We start from the raw sequence: 16,631 nt of genomic DNA, 5'->3' as shown, positions 1-16,631 counted from the left end.
TCTTGCTAGCGTCACGCTCCGGTTCTGGGAACAGCTTGCTAGGGCAGCTGGAACTGCACAGGGAGGATGGCAGGGAGCAGGAAGGGAAGGGCAGAGAGGGAGCAATGCATCTCGTCTGCTTAAATAGCCAGGCTGTCAGAGAAAAAAAGTGCAGTGGTGAAAATGCACCAGTGGCTAGAAGCTGGGGAGGGGAATGTACACTTTTTACATTTTCTAGTCTCCCCGTGGGTAAGAATCTAGCCTTTTAGGCCATGGGGTGAACACGGATTTGTGAAGGCACTACAATGCGTCTGTCTGTCTTTTTCCTGAACACAAAAGGTACATAATAGTTAAATTAAAAATAAATAAAAAAAAATCAAGTTGGCATTGAGCATTGCAGCAAACAGGGTGCTAAACATTTGGGAATTCAGTGAATTTCTCAAGGGAATCAGAAGATGTCACGAAGCAATGAAAGTAACATTTTTCCCCCTATTAGATAAAGAGCAGAAGGGAGAGGAAGGGGAAGTTTAGTGGTTTCTCCTCCCTTTTTGTTGTCCCTCTCCCCCTTTCCCGATATTGATATTGCTCAGGTTTTTTTTTTTATCTCTGCACTTCTTTGTTTTGGCTTCACAGGTACCAAGGGAAAATGGCTAGCAGTGAGTTCTGTAGCTTTTCCTGCTCTGCAGGCCCTCTGGCTTAGCCAGCTGGATCACACTGAATTAGTCAAGTACTTCATTATCTCCCTTCTCTGCACATTTTGCTCCAGGTAATAAAATGCCCAAACAAGAGAGCCAAAGCCTTCTGCTGCGCTGTCTGTGAAGTTTCGTTGTTTTGGCCAATTCTGCATTATCAGCCTTGTGCTATGGGAGGGCATCACTTTTCATCCCTCGCCTGCAGTGCTTCCCAATCTCCATTTAGTCACAGCAGTTAGCTAACCATGTAGCTGTTGATAACATAGCACGGTTTCAGAGCCCCTCAGCCCTCGGGAGGTCTGGGATTTCTCTGCGCAGCGTGGGCCTGCAGGAGGAACGGATCCCGGCTGGGAGAGCCAGACCAATTACATTGTTGGGATGGATGCAGTGCTACGTGAGAATTGCTCTTATTAGCAGCCAGTGGGATAGAAGTTTTGCAGGAGGGCATTTTCTGCAGCGGTGAGCTGCTAGCCAGATATGTAGGTCAGGCACCGAAAGCCGCAGACCGAAATCAAGGCAACCACTCCACACACCTTTCCTTCGTGAGGTACCGTGCTGTGGGGAAGGAGGGAGGGAGGGAGGGAGGGAGGGAGAGAAGAAGAGCATTTATTGTTATTGGTGGCTTTCTTTCCCCTAAGTGATTCACTCAGATACAAAGTCAGCTTCACTTTTGCATTCGTATCACCCGAATGAATGATTAATAGCTTTTGTTTTTAATGCATGTATTTTAAAAATACATTTGTCCCCTCCCCCTACTCCACAGGATTCTCCCTCCTCCCCCCCATAAGATGACCTTTAGTTAAAGCCATAAACTACCTTGAGGCAATCTCTGGCAGCTCTGTCATGTGATGGCAAAATGGGCCATATTTAAATCACATGGAAGGGAATAGGAAGAAAATCTAGTTCACTTCTTCAGTGCTTAACCTTATTCGCAGCGGCCAGCGCTGAAAATCTGTCAAATGTTATCTACTGGGGAGTAGGAATGTGAAAAATACATGCTGGGGAAAAAAAAAAAAAAAAAAAAGCAAAAAAAAAAAAAGCCTGTCTTACATAGGTTGCAAGAAATCAGTTTCACTTGTATAAATCAGAAACACAAGTATCCAAAACATGAGAGCAGATTTTTATTTCTTTCATCAGTCACATTTCCCCCATCCTTGTTCCATTAAGTTCACCAAATTTTGTGCCACGGACACTCAACCCACAGGCACGCGGGGATGGAGGAAAATGATGAGCCAACTTCCATCCCATGGAACAACACTAAAGAAATTCAAAATCAAGAATCTATGTAAGCAGTAAGAAATAGAAGAGCTAGATATGCATATTATAGATTTGATTCACAGCCTGATGAAGTCAACAGCTGACTTCTATTGATTTCAGTGATCTGTGGATCAGTTTTTAGCGACAAAAAGAAGGATCTCCTGATGACAAAGGTTCAGACTGCAGCATTTAGATAACAATATTAACTGCAAAATACTGCTAAATTAATCCAACTTCTTTTGATTATTGATGTCCCACTGTTTTCTGCCTGAAACAACACACACGATGCATTAGTCATTTATAAATTATTCATTCACAGTTATTTTGGCACTAGCTTTCTTCCATTTATCAACTGATAAACATACAGGAGATAAGAAGGGTAATTTTATAGACCCTTAACATTTACCTTTGACATGATCTCCATATTTAATAAGGTAAAATACAAATGACATTTTGGAGATTCCAAAGTCCATATTATAAAGCTTCCCGATGACCTCCACATCCACGTAGCACAAGCTGCATACTTGGAGAACATACACACACCTTGTGCACACACAGGTTCCCCTGAGCTCCTTTCCCAAGCCTGGTTTCAGCAGTCTGAAACACTCCTGTTGTGTCACCAAACTACAGATGCCTTTTGTGGCAGCACTGGAAAAGATTACGGCTGACTTCAGAGACTTGGATGAAGTCCAGAGATCCACAGCTTTGGGGACTGCTGAAACCATGAGACAGAGCCAGGTCAAGAATTTACTGTTGCCGGGACTCATTTTGAAGGATCTCATCCATATTCCTACATGTGCAGCTCTGAGTTTTGAGCTACTTACCCAGCATGATGGCAACAAGCATTTCACTGGGTTTATGGAATTACAGCATATGCTGTTAAAGGTGGGGAAAATCAGGTGCCAGATAGTCAAAGGACTCATCTATGTCTCTGTACATATCTGTACCTTCACTCAGTCTGCAGCCCACTGGGCTATGTTACTGTCACACCCTGTGCTTAAGATTAATACACAGCAAGAAGCATAAACCATTCCAATCAGACAAGAAGCAACTGAAAAGAATTCCACTGTATCAAAGAATAATAGAGCTTCCAAACAGCAGCTGTACTATTTTTTCCTCTGGACTATGAGACAATGAAAAAGATTTTGTTTCAAAAAAGAGGGTAGGAAAAAAACGAACAGTTTTAAAAACAGCAGATCAGGAATAAATTAAAACAATTTCATTACTCTCCAGAGTTACAGAGACTACCAAAATCCTCCACACCTGAAAAGGTACCAGCAGATGACTCTGAAGTGTGTATGTCACTTTGGCAAGTCCTGTAAGTATCGCACTTCACACATGTAGAATTAATTACAGAACAGTCAATTAACTGTTTATTTGCTCCTGCCCTGTAATTCTAGACAATATATTTTGTGTATTTGTATTTTCAGGAGCAATACTATTCAAGAGACACTAGCCACCATTACATACCCTCACATCCTTTAAAATGTCCCACTACCATTCATTATTTTAAGACATTAAGCACTGCGTAACATCTGCAAGGAGAAGTGCTCCATGCTGCAAACTCCACTGCTACATTAACACAGTGTTTTGGTGATTCTTTGCAGTCCCTTCCTGATTTCTCCAGTTTTCAAAACAAGGAAACAAACAGATTAACAAGGACATATCTGAGGGGGATCGAAGGAAATGAATAAAATCTGCATAGTATGTCCACTCTGCCCATACTATTATTAAGCACTGTGTCAAGGAGATGAAGCCAGGCTGATCAGCAGCAGCGCCCAAGAACTGCACTGAGAAGTGGTCATTAAGCAGTCATGCATCCACTGCCTACTTCCACCCCACCAGGTGGTTTCCTCCATGCTTGCCCTTGAGAAGCCAAGCTAAACAGTCTCATGTTACTCGATGGATGTCATAATATGAAAGGTCAACTTTTTCCCTGGGTTATGGTATATTTTTTTTTTAATAAGTGCCAACAGATTATGTATACTGTGTTTAAAAAAAACAGTTCAAAACATAGGCCCCACTCCCAAGTCCCAGAGACATGTTCAGCCTTCATATTCCCACCTAGGATGAAGGATAGCACAGGTGGTGAGTTATATTTTGTCATCAAGCTGTTATACACATAATTAATTCTGTTGTCATTACTATTATTTATTCTGAACAAAAACTAATATGAAGTAGAACGCTGGGGGTTTGGGGGTTAAGAGTAAAGGTCTATCCAAATTCTCTCTCCCAACTTTTCATTTGGGGAGTATTTCTCAGCACTGTTTGTGCATCAGTAGGAGCTGCTGGATGAACAACTCCATAGGCAAAGGTCTCCCTGTTCCCTGAGGGCAAAGGGAAGTACATGGAGAGGCAATAAGCATTTCCTGCATTGCAATTGTGAGAAACTCAAGTATATGCAGACGAATTTCCTTGCATGACTGGAAGCTGTAAACTGGGTTTGGAAGATACCCTCCCTGGTTTGTTGGGCATGGAACTGCAGAAATTTGAAGGATACCCTCTAAGAGCCGCAACTGCCCATGCACACCACACACGACAGAAAGGCTGTTATGCCTTTCCCTCATCATCTGATAATAAGTTTTAGAAATCCACTGCAAAACACCAGATGCCCCAAACAAAGCTACATTTTGCCACAATTGCTTCTTTTCAAGATTCCAACTTCAGACAGGACACTGCCTGCAGAAAGGTGATTTTCAGTCTTCACGCACAGTGGCTGCTCCTTTTGGATATGGTTGCTGCTTCCATATTTGTTGGTTTCTTAAGTAAGACTTAAGTTTTATTCCAATTATATGGCAAGCCCCAGGGCTCAATTCAGATAAGCATGCTTCTGTTCCGGTGCCAGAAAAAACATCCTTTTTTTTTTTTTTTTCTTGCAGCCATCATAAACCAGTCACCCTAGAAAAACCAGCTCTTTGTTCTTGGAGAAACAACTATTGTCAGAATATTTTACATGTAAATGAAACATGGGAGCTCGTCTTCCTCTTTTATTTGTCACTGCAAGCTTTACCCATTTACCATCCCTCTCCGATTTTCCCATTTAGCAGCGCATGGAATCTGCAGTAGTGCATATTGTAATATGCAAATTGTATATAGCATTTTGGTGTCAGACACACTGAAATTAAATCAAATGGAAAAAAAAAAAAGGAGAGAGTGTAATAAAGGTACCTTTATGGCCTCAAGCTGTAGATAAATTGTGGTCTGTGGTAGTTAAACAACAGCTGTTCGGATTTAAAACAAAATTATGATAAGGATCCCCAGAAGATAACACCTCTTGAGGTAACAGCATTTACCTAACTGCATCTGTTAGCGGCAAGCACCGTGACTTAAGACTGTTTATGTGATAGTTTATTCCTATTTGTTCCCTTTCTTCTCCCCCCATTCCTGGCCGCTGCTGACAATTCTCCAACTGCAGTTCAAACCCAGGGGTCCCCAGACCACCTCTGCCCAGGCAGGACAGCCACCCGCTCCCATCGCCCGCAGGTGAGGCCCGGCTGCCTCCCCCTGCACTCATGAGGATTAACGAACAGCAAGAAAGCAAATTGCTACAGTTAAAGGAAGAAAACAGCAGGACTAACACGTTTCAGTCGGGGTACTACGCTGAGACTCAGCAATCTTTATACTCTTTGAGAGCAGCAGTTCTTTAAGAGCTTTACACCCAATAAAATTTAAACTTTTATATATTTTTTTTCTTCGTTTATTGCACCGAGGGTTTTTATTGCAGACACATAGCAAGCCACCCATATGGAATTTCACAAAGTGGCAACCACATTCCAATCTGCCCAAACGGAGCGCCTGGTCAGTGGCTTCAGAGAAAGATGTTTTGTTTTACTTTATAATGTTTTTTCCCCGTTTTGTTTTGGTCCTTCCACCCCCTTCTGCTCTCACAGCAATGCCACGAGTCGTTGGCAAAGCCGGGAATCCCTTCGGCATGCCACTAACAACAGCCTGGTGCCCAGGGAGCATCCTCTGTCCTGCCCACCACCTCATGCATGGGAACACCTGCCCGCCCCTCCGCCTCCTCCCACAGCACGAGTTTAGCAACACCGATTCATCACCGAGAGAAACATTAATATTTTACCTTAGTTACCAAGTGCACCCGTTCAAACTTTTATCTAAAACATTCTTTATCATCTTTTCATTAAGTTCTCAAGAGCTAATGGTTTCTGAGTTCCCGGGGTAAGGATGATGTTCTGAATAATGAAAGCTCATTATTTCTCCACAGAATGCTTGTTAATTCAAATGATGATATTAAAACTATAGTAGCCTTTAGCGCTGGGGTGATTTCTAGCATACTTTATCATGTATCAATATATACTCTGTTTGTCAAAACTGCCCAGGGCTGGGGCTGACATTCTCTCTGGAGGAGTCTAGTGCTTCAAGAGGCACTGAATACACCAAGGTGACAACTTGCAGAGTTTGCGCCTCTAGGAAATGGAAAGATGAAACTTGAAGTGCCATTGTCCCCCTTGATTTCCTTATTAGTATTCATAAAGAGACAGTATCCTCTTCTTTTCCTAGTCTTCACAGGCCTTTCTTTTGAATGAAATAAAAGGCATACGCTACCAAAAACACATGCACAAGTTTTGCATGTAAAACATGCCCCTTTGTTGTAATTTCAGCAATTCAAAACGTGTTTCTGTAGTTACAGGTAGGTATACCTATTGCTTAGGCACGATACTTTTTTTTAAAAGGGTTGAGAACACATTCAAAGGTGAGGCAAAGGCATCTTTGCACCCTATTGTTCCTTCGACACCCCTATATCTCCTCCACTGCCTGTCATCCTTCTGCATGCAGCCAGGCTGCATCGCCCAGCAGCTTTGCTATGAGCCCCTGACATCACTGCCCTCCCTTCAGCTTTGATCATCATGGTGCTGCCAGGGCTGTGTCCTCTGCAGCTCTCCCACCATACTGCTCGCTTCTGAGGAAGGAAAAGTAAATAAATAAATAAATAAATAATTTAAGAAGGACAAAAAAAATCTCCATCCATATAAAATCCCTTGGTGAAAGCCAGAAACAGAGCTGCAACGAAAAGGCCAATTAAAGTGGCCAAGGAGCCTGTTTCTCCGCATAACGTAACGTTTCCTGCACTAGTCCTCCTTCCTCCCTCTCCTGCAGCCTACATTAATATGCATGTCCTTATCTGACTGCAAATTATATCACTTTCCATCAGGTGTTTTGCCAGAGCAGACTTTGGTGAGAGGGGAGAGAAGATGCTCAAAGACTCAGACCAGTCACCCACTGCCCCAGTCCTTCACCAGCATCCATTATTTCTCCAAAATGCTTAATGATGTAGAACTTGAGGGTCTGCAATTGGGCCTGCCCCTCCTACCTCCATCCCATTCCCTCAGGCCTTCCTCCAACACCTTCCCAGCAGAAAACATGACTCTGTGCATCGCACCAGCCCTATCACCACTGGCAGGAGCTGCCAGGTCAGCATCCACATGTGCTACCACATGCGTTTCTGCACCATCGTATCATAATTATCCCTCTCGTGAAAGATCTGCTGGACTTTTGCCCACAAGCAAAATAAGTGTGTGGTTAACTTTTTCCATCCTCCCTTACCAGTCTATCCTTAGAGTGGCAATTAAATATTTATGCTTTAGAACACAACACCTCGTTGGCTGATATTTCTTCAGTTTCACACAGATACGGAACTGAAACACAAGTTTATTTATGCTGTCTCATTTTCTTGTTTTATGCTTAAGAATGTATGATTTTCCTGTTACACAGGCTTACAAGAATAGGAAGACAACTGCACAATTTGCACACCCTGTTCAGCCAAGGGGCATGTGGGTACCTTAGACATATACCAGTAGCACCAGTCTCCTTTGGAAATCCCTGCAGCTGGCACAGCACTCAGCATCCAGCCCTGGACTTATCACCACATTGATGTTCCAGCAGCCACTGAGAAGCACAGCCACAGTATTTTCAAACACAGCACACGGATCATGGCATTATCCCACCCCGTAAGCTGCACACATACTTACAGCTAAAGCAAGTAGAGCAGCCTGGAGGCTTTGGGGATGGGTTGTCAACCATTGTGAAATTTGTTTATCTGGGGGAAACAAACAGCAATAGGGAAAAACTGTTTTGGGCATGCTGATATTTTCGAACAACCCATCAGTACAGGGCAATATTTGTTCTGGACTTCTTGTACAGACACTGATATCTCCTCAGTGCAGCATTTACATGGCAAAAAATAAACACCTCAGCTTTCATTGATTTTATTCTTCTCTGCCATCCCTACCTTGAAAATTCCAATTGATGTGTAGAAAAACATTTGATGAGAATGAAGGTAGCAAGAAGGAATAGACCTATATATGTTTCTCAAGCTGCTTCTATTGTATTTTCCAGTTTCATATACAGAGCTGCATGAAAGCAGCAAGACAAGAAAGCTAGAGGATGTAAAGCTGCAGACATGCATTTATGTCATCATATCTGCATGAGCAGGGTGCACCACACTTTGTGCATGTACATAAGCATTCATAAAATTTTGGTGTCAGTCCACTTTTGTATCAGCGAAAAAGTGATTTTCTATGCAGGACTGTGAAATACTTGGCTTACTGTCTGAAACACACATACAGTTCTTTTCACAAGAACTGAAGAATTAAGCAAATTAACATGCTGAAGTTTTTGAGCCAAGAGAGGGTGAATTTAAAGTGGAATACAGCATTCCAGCTTTTGGCCCAAAGCTGGACTGCTTCCAATTGCTCCAAACATACCTTCATTTATTTTCTTAACAAGTAAACACTACTCAAAAGTTTTTGCACATTTTTAATCATCCCCAAAATTCTGAGTAATTTCTTACTAATAGAATGTTGACAGAGTGGAGCACCAAAAACAGCTCACAGAATGAAATGGAAGGTGGTTTCCAACAACCCTTCAGTTTCGGGGTTGAGCCCATACCCATTAATTCCTCCTGGCAAGCCTGGCATGTTAGCAATACCAGAAGGGAGTGGAAAAGAGGACATGGATCATAGCAAGATGAAGAAACTTCTTTTCCTGTAAGTTGTACAGCCTTGTTTTATCATGGCACGCCTGTGATCCAGACCAACTTTACTTGACTACACTGAAGTTACAGGCTTTCAAAACTTTTTTGAAGAACAGCTCAGTAAAAATCATTTGCAAGCAAGATTCTGGCAAGTCAAAAGCCCCAAATATTTTAGTCCTCAACTGTAAAGGCAACTTTAAGTTGAAACTTAATTTACAGGACTGCAAGTTTCGTAAGGATCTTGCCAAAAAGATTTGGGTTTTCTCTGTGTCCTCAAAGACATACAACAGTCACAAAGGAAATACCTTCATAAGCAGAGCCTAGAGAAGCTGTCACTGCCCACACAGAGTCACAGTGAGGAGGGGTAGCCCAACTTGTCTAACTCTCTATTTAACCACTTGAGAGAGCTGTTTGCAGTGGCTACTGCAGCACTGCTGATGGCAAGGGTTTAAAATGATTGGGAGTCACTCTTCCAGACAAAATCTTTAGGAAATGAAAGGATGGAAACAGATTTGTTTGTAAGTTTATTTTTCTCCAGCAAGTTCAATCTTTTTTCATCACCAGAATTAGAACCATATTTTGTGCAATCCAAGAATACTGCTTTCAGAAGATGCAAAGAACTTGCAGTTTAAGGAAAAACACCAAATGCCAGAGGACACGATAAAATCAGGAAAGCCAGCAATACCATCCTGAGAAATATCCCAGAGAAGCAGAGGCATTAGAGGTCCCATTTGTGACAACAACTGAGAAAAAAAAAAAAAAACAGCAATGAAATGAAAAATCTTCCTTCTGGAAGTCAGAGTCGAGTGGCATCTCTATAACAGTGCTTTAAACTGTTAATGGCTGGCATCCCATGATTCTGCATGGGGACAGCCCTTGGAGAAAAATAGGTGGCTCTGCAGATGGCTGAAACAGTACCTAAAGGCTGCAAGCTTGCAGTGCACGCCCTTCCTGCAAATCAGGAGCACCACACACAGGTACGTCACAGTCCCTTTCATGATAGGCTTTGGCTCAGCAGCACGCTATACCAGTGAAACTGGTTCCACACGCCCTGGGAAAAAATGACAGCTTCTCCTCACAAGCTGTTCCAATCATAAAAGGTAGAAGAGGCTTCCATGCAGGCCCCAACCTGCCTCTTTCAAAACGTTTGCACACCCAGCACAGCAAGGAGCAGGCTGCAAAGAGCCCTCCTGGTGGCTTCCTGGCTGTGCTTGGCATCAGCTCATGCACAGAGGACACTGCCATTCTGGTGCCAGCATTAGTGGCCTCCTCACCCTGCAGATCCCTGCTTTCTCCTCCTGTTGCACTGGCCTCGCTCTGCAGAGGGTAGCGAGGTGTCCAAAACAGGGCAACAGGCCAGCTTGGTTTTGCCCTGAGGGAGAAGGAGCCAACTGTTCTTCCTGGAACAAGCTCCAAATTTCACACCCTTTTCTCCCCCCACAACGCAGTGAGCACGTGTACAAAATGGTGTTCACACACATGCAGATGAGGCAAACTAATGCATACTTCACTGCTCAGCATGTCCTCTCCAAACCTGCATATTAATCGCCTTAGAGCTTAATTGTAAGAAAACCCAAGCCTTGAATTGCTGAAAGCTCTATTCCAGCACACCCTGTCCTACATAAAGGCTGCACAACCTCCCGAAACTCCTCCTGAGCGTTCACAAGCCACAGTGGCCAGTTACACAAGCATCACGCCCAGCATGCTGGTGGCAAGGGCAGAGGACTACAGGCTCTTCACCAGCATAGCCACACACTGCAGCACACAGCAGTACACAGGGATGAAAATATTTGAGCCCCATCCTCATCTGCACCAGCTGCCACACCTGACCTCCTTCCTCTAAAAGCAGCACTGAAGTTTTTTTGCCAGCACGTGAAACTAAAAGACTGGGCAGCAGGAAAAAAAAAAAAAAAAAAAAAAAAAAGGAAAAAGATGCTCATGTACACAATGTGGAGCATTTGACTAGAAAGATATATCATGCATAAAAAATAAAAAAAAATTAAAAAAAAAATTAGGCTAGCAAGCTGCACTGATCTGAACAAACAAACCTCACGGTTGAGTTAACCTTACCAGAAGTACTCGTCTGAAGTAGGAACTTTACTTGAAAGCCTTTCTTAAAAAGAAAACAAAGACAAACAAACAGTGTAAGACAGAATGAAGCAAACCTTGAAAGCCACAAGGTTTGGGGCCTTAGGCTATTCCTCAATATCCCTCAAAAGTTCCAGGCACTTTGCCAGCACAAGAATCTACCTTCTGGTGTATCTTAGTTTAACTTTGCTTACATTCAACCCTGCATTTTTACAGTCCTCTAAGTGCTGCAGTGATTCATTTAAATATCAGACTGAGCCTCCTACCTAGCTTTTTCATAGCCACATTTACTGTGATAGTCTATCTCCAATTATGATCAATATTAACAAAAAACAAACAAACAAACAAAAAAAAGACTAACTTCTACACTTAGAAAATTTCTTATTTAAATTAAATTCCTAAACACAGAATAAGCAGGAATGGAGATTGCATCTCCTTGCAGGGAGGATCAGGGGTCTCGGAGATTTTTAAATGAAAATATTAAACTACTACTATAAGAACAATAGTACAAACATACATGGATTTCTCCCTACCATGCCATACACAGCACTTATCTGTATAACTCACTGCTGCAAAACATCAGAAAAGCACACTGCTGAAAGATTTATATAGTTGTGCTTGAAGTATAAAGGAGAATGAGAATATCTAGACTTAATAAATAGCAGAGGAATAAGACAGCATGGAGTGAAAGAATCTAGAGCAGTTTGCCTCTCAGCATGCTGAACACAGAGAGAAAGGGCCAACTGGCTATCTTTCAAGGTCTACCTAAGAAGTGCAAGCACTATCCCTTATCAAGAGGAAAAAGAGGGAGCAAGCAAACTCAGCTCCTGTCTCATCGTGTCTGTAGCCACGTCATTGCCAGATGACACCTTTCCTTCTCCTGAGCCCAAAAGAGTTAAAATAACACTGTGTGTTCCCTGCTAATGGCTGAGGACACATTATGTAATATTTCCACAGAAATTCACAATGACCATTTGATAGCCATCATCCCCATCTGTTCTTCCCCCTCCTACAATTGAGGTCTTGACTTTTGGCCGTACCTTTTTCTCATTGAAACTACTGAAACAGTTCAGCCCTAGAATATACAGAAGCAATATCTTGGAAGGAAGAGCAATCATAGAGTGAATTTTAAAGGAATATCACGTGGTTTAAACAAATGTCAAAAATCCATCTTATTTCAGAAAAATTAGGTCCGAGACTTGCATGGGTTGAAATCAAGAGGAGACCAGGAAACTAAACATGGTCAAACAAATGGTTGAAGATGACTTGGCTAAGAAAATTCTTGAAATGGTAATGGAAGCAGAAGACCAAAAATAAACAAGTGAAGTGAGAAGAGCAGGAGGAAGCTGGACCTCAATTTTGGTAAGAACTAAGAAGCAAAAGCAATCAGCTCCTGGGGCTGATATCTGCATTTTGTAATCTAAAATCAGATGAGACAAAGGTGATTTCATTAATTTACAATAATGTGTTTTCATCAGTTCATGGAAGAGATTAGAACTGCAGAAAGTATCTAGGGATCTCAAATACATTTGTTGAGCTTACAGCTTATGATCAAGAGTGATAGCACAATCTTTAACATGAACATATGTATGTATAACCATCACAAGGAAAGTTACTGTTTGTTTCACAGACCTGGAATATATTCAGAATGATTAGAATTGCCAGACTGTGGAAGCACTTAGAAGCTAAAGATTAGAAGAAGAAGATCAAGATTTTCAAAGCTGTTTAGACGTTCAGAAATGTTAGATGTCCCTTTCAAAGCGCCTAAGTAGGTAACATATCTAAATATTCAACAGAGTCAACAAAGCAAGGTGACTGATTCCAAGTTAAATTTGCAATTGTTCTCAAGCGCTCATAGACTGCAGGAAGCTCAGTCACTTGGTGGATATGGCCTTGGGTACTGCCGTCAGGAACCAGAAGGAACATTCTTCCAGGCAAAAAACAAAACAAAACAAAACAAAAAAATAACAGACCTGGAACTAGGAGGCTAAAGGCAACACTTACTTGTTTGGTTTAAATGCAGGAAAAAAAAAAAAAAAAAAACTTCAGAAGACCCCAGGAGTGACCTACTGTCTTCCTCCCTAGAGTTCCACCAGCCACCACAGGCAGCTTCATGCCACAGAGGGAGGGAGCCATGCAGCATCCCCGGTGCAGTCACTGCCCTCACCCGCTGCCTGGCCTCACCGCTGCTAATGCAATCGCCCTGCAAGAGGTGCCAGCTTGCAGATAATAGCTCCCTTGAATTCAGGTGGCATACGTGCACTCCCACGAGCCAAGTTTCTCTGGAGCTGTCAGGGCCTGATTTTTTGGGAAGGTTACGCAAGTACACGCTCAAGGAGCACCTACGCAGCACACGAGCTGGCCAATCTCCCCATCCTCCCTCCGCCTGCTGCAAACGCATCAAGTTGCCTTTGGCCAGGAGAGCATATTGCCAGCCTTACGCAAAGCTTGGCTTGCTTTCTGCAGTGCTTTAAGCCTCACACAGAATTGAAAAAAAAAAAGGCAGAAAGTGCTTCTGGAAAAGCGCTGTACAGAATGGCACTGTCAGTTTTCCTCTCATGTGTAATGTTTAAAGCACATGAATTCACTTGGGACACTCTTTATGTTAAATATGTACAGTATATTAATATATTCCTTTAAATTAAACTAGCATCATTCTTAATTTTAAGTTGCTTCCTGTGTTCTCTACATTAGACTGAGTCCTACCTGTACAAGTTAAAACATCTGGCTAACTGCAGAATCCATTTTTTCCCCCAGTATTTATAGTATTTAGTGTAGCTGTTTCTGTGTTGCTCCAAATACAGTAATTCAGAAGTCCCAGTGCTGAAGTAGAATCAGCATTCATTAGATAAGGTCTGAGAAAATTGCAGTGTAATACATAACCAAACTAGATGAAGCACTCATATTCTCCATGTTTTTCATATGCTATGATGCAGCTTGGATCACAGCCTGATTCAAAGGCAGAGAGAAACAGATCCAATATGACTGACTGGAAAGATGTCAAGCATATGGTGTATATCAAGATTAATTTTCAACATTAATTTTTAAACATTAATTTCAGCTACTTTGGAAGGAAGGAGGAAGCATTTGCATCTGCCAAGTTTGGTTAATTTTTTGTTTTTAATGACTACGTTTTTTTTTTTCCTTAAATTATTTTTCCTGTAATAAGTACACCACTTCAGAGTCTCAATTAAAAAAAAAAAAAATGTATTCTCATCTAAAATTGTTAGAAACTACGCAATTCAAAAAGCCCCCAAGAAAAGGACTTAAATTGAAGTGGAACCAATACCTAAACAATAAATGACAGCACTACAGAAGTAGTAAGAAAGTCAAAATTCTGAGTACATATCTAATCAGTTGCAGTTTCTAAGCCCCAAACATTCCTCACAGCAAGAGAGGAAAAGGCAAACTGAAAAATAGCAAAATGCAGCTTGTCAAGTGCAAAAAAAAAAAAACAAAACAAAACGAAAAAAACTTCCCCTAGCTGCTGTTTCTGTATGCTGGAAACATAAAAATAATATATGAGCAAGGATTGTGACAACCAAGGATGGCCTTAACAACTGTTAGAGCTAAGAAAACATTTACTTCTGCATTTTGTTTTGAAGCGCCGCTGAGTTTACAATGTATGTTGGTGCAACCTTAGCCAAAGCGTAACAGTGTTTTCTTAAAGAATCCAATTAATTTGTTTTTTTTTTTTCAAGCCAGTCTATTCACATGAGAGCCAGTGCAATAGCACTTTCCTCACACTAGTTGCCCAAAGCAGAAAAATTACATGAAAAGCCATTCAATTTTTTTAAAAACTCATTCAACATCAGGGCAAATCAGATTTTTATAACTCCATTTTAATTCCAGAATGACAGTTTTAGTTACAAAATGGGAAAAAAATAGACCTCTTAAATGGGATGGCAAATCTGTATATGACGTTTAGTAGACACACGATGTTTTAGACACATAAGTAATCTGCATTTTTTTCTTTAAAAAAAAAAAAAAAAAACAGAAACAAAGATAATATTTAGATTTAGCAGTATTTTTCTTCACTGTCTTTCCTTGACCATCCTTTGTTATAGCACCTAATCCCCACTTCCAATGCTCTTGGCTTCCCACCCCAATTTCATACATCCTTCCTACACCTCTACTGCATATATTCCCTCATAGTCCTTCATTAATCCTGCCATTATTCTCTTAACATAGAAACAAACATTCAGTTCAGCCTCAGATCTCCTCAGACAACAGAAAATGCTCAAAGATCCAAACACTTCTGACTCTCAGCCCTGGCCAATCAGCTTCATTCATTCAACCCATGTCTCTCTGACACTTTCACTGTCATACCTTACCGGAGATGCACAACACCACAAGACAGGAGTCTGAAAACCAAAACTGCCAGCAGTTCATTGAACATCTCCCCATCAATGGCTTCCAACAACAGGGGAAAACTTACCACAAAGAACAAACTTGAAATTTTGCTGAAGAACAGCAAACTACAAGTGATGAGAAACACCAAGGCAATTGGTTTCAAGAAAGACCTCTTCCAGGATCCCATATAAGTCTTACTCTTTCCTTACTCTTTCCAGTTTCCTGTCCTTTCTTACTATCCTTAAGCAATTCAGAAGTCTACTCTAGTGCTGCACTCCAGCACCTTTTAACCTCATGATTCACTGCTCCAGCCTAGCACCTCATGCTGGCTGTGGGCTGTTTAACCTAGATTGCTTGTGTAAAACTAAGGAAAATTTACCTCCAAGGGTAAATGGACTTGCCAGCCGCAGGTAAGGAAACAGTACAGCATTACTCTTCATACACCTCAAGTTGCACATCTCTACACAGTAGCAAAGTTCAGTATTTACTTTGAAAGCCTTTTCATCTATGATCTTGTTTTTACTTCTTAATCAGGAGTGAAATTGGCCTTGATCTAATCAGGAACAACTTGAAGTCCTATAACTGGATCCATTCACACAATTGAAGTTGTGCAAGTTTATAGTCAATTTACTAGATTTGGATCAGAGTGCATCTTAAAGTACTGACTAATTAATATACGAGCAAGGAATTCATGACCAATCATACTTCAGAACAAAAACTGATCTAGTGCAAGTCATCTTTACACATACAAAAGAACATACCCTCAGTTTTCCAACACAAAAGGCTTGGAGGCAACAGGTCTCCACAGATTAGCTACAAAGTCTGATTTTTCAGACCTCAAACATGCCTGAAGATTAGCCAAAAAAAAAAAAAAAAAAAGAGACAAGCTCATGGTATCACTTCCTGAATTTGCCTTTTAATTGAAAACCACAAGGTTCCTAAACATACCATCAATATATGAATTCCCATGCACCACATTCAGATTGTATTATTCTTCCCATTTACACATTTTCACCCTTGGGAGGTGGAAGCAAGGGCAGACAGGGAGCATCAGTGTCACCTACTTCAGCCCACACAGCTCAAAGCTTACCTCTGTCCTGAGCCCATGGGTACTGCAAAGGCCGAGGGAATCAGCTTTCACCAGAATCTGTTTCAAAGCTGATTCTGAGGTCTCGGTTTTTCAAGGTCAGAGAGGGGGCTCACAGACAAGCTCAGCCCCAGTTCTTCTCTTCCAGTACTAGAACTACTCACATGCCTCTGGCAGTCAG

The 16,631-nt window shown here is 41.6% G+C and overlaps 1 long non-coding RNA gene across 1 annotated transcript; it reads left to right on the top strand.

Moving 5' to 3' along the window:
- The first annotated feature begins 756 nt into the window (after positions 1–756).
- Positions 757–5,110, top strand: LOC122178491. The gene is made up of 2 exons (XR_006178345.1): positions 757–1,218; positions 3,162–5,110. It is a non-coding gene; the product is annotated as an uncharacterized LOC122178491 (long non-coding RNA).
- The last annotated feature ends 11,521 nt before the right edge of the window (positions 5,111–16,631 follow it).

The sequence above is a fragment of the Lagopus leucura genome, unplaced genomic scaffold (assembly GCF_019238085.1).
Source record: "Lagopus leucura isolate 7727_CA_CO unplaced genomic scaffold, USGS_WTPT01 Super-Scaffold_100002, whole genome shotgun sequence".
Taxonomy (NCBI): Eukaryota; Metazoa; Chordata; class Aves; order Galliformes; family Phasianidae; genus Lagopus; species Lagopus leucura.
The sequence above is the reverse complement of the archived record's forward strand: the minus strand, read 5'-3'. Positions and strand labels throughout refer to the sequence as shown.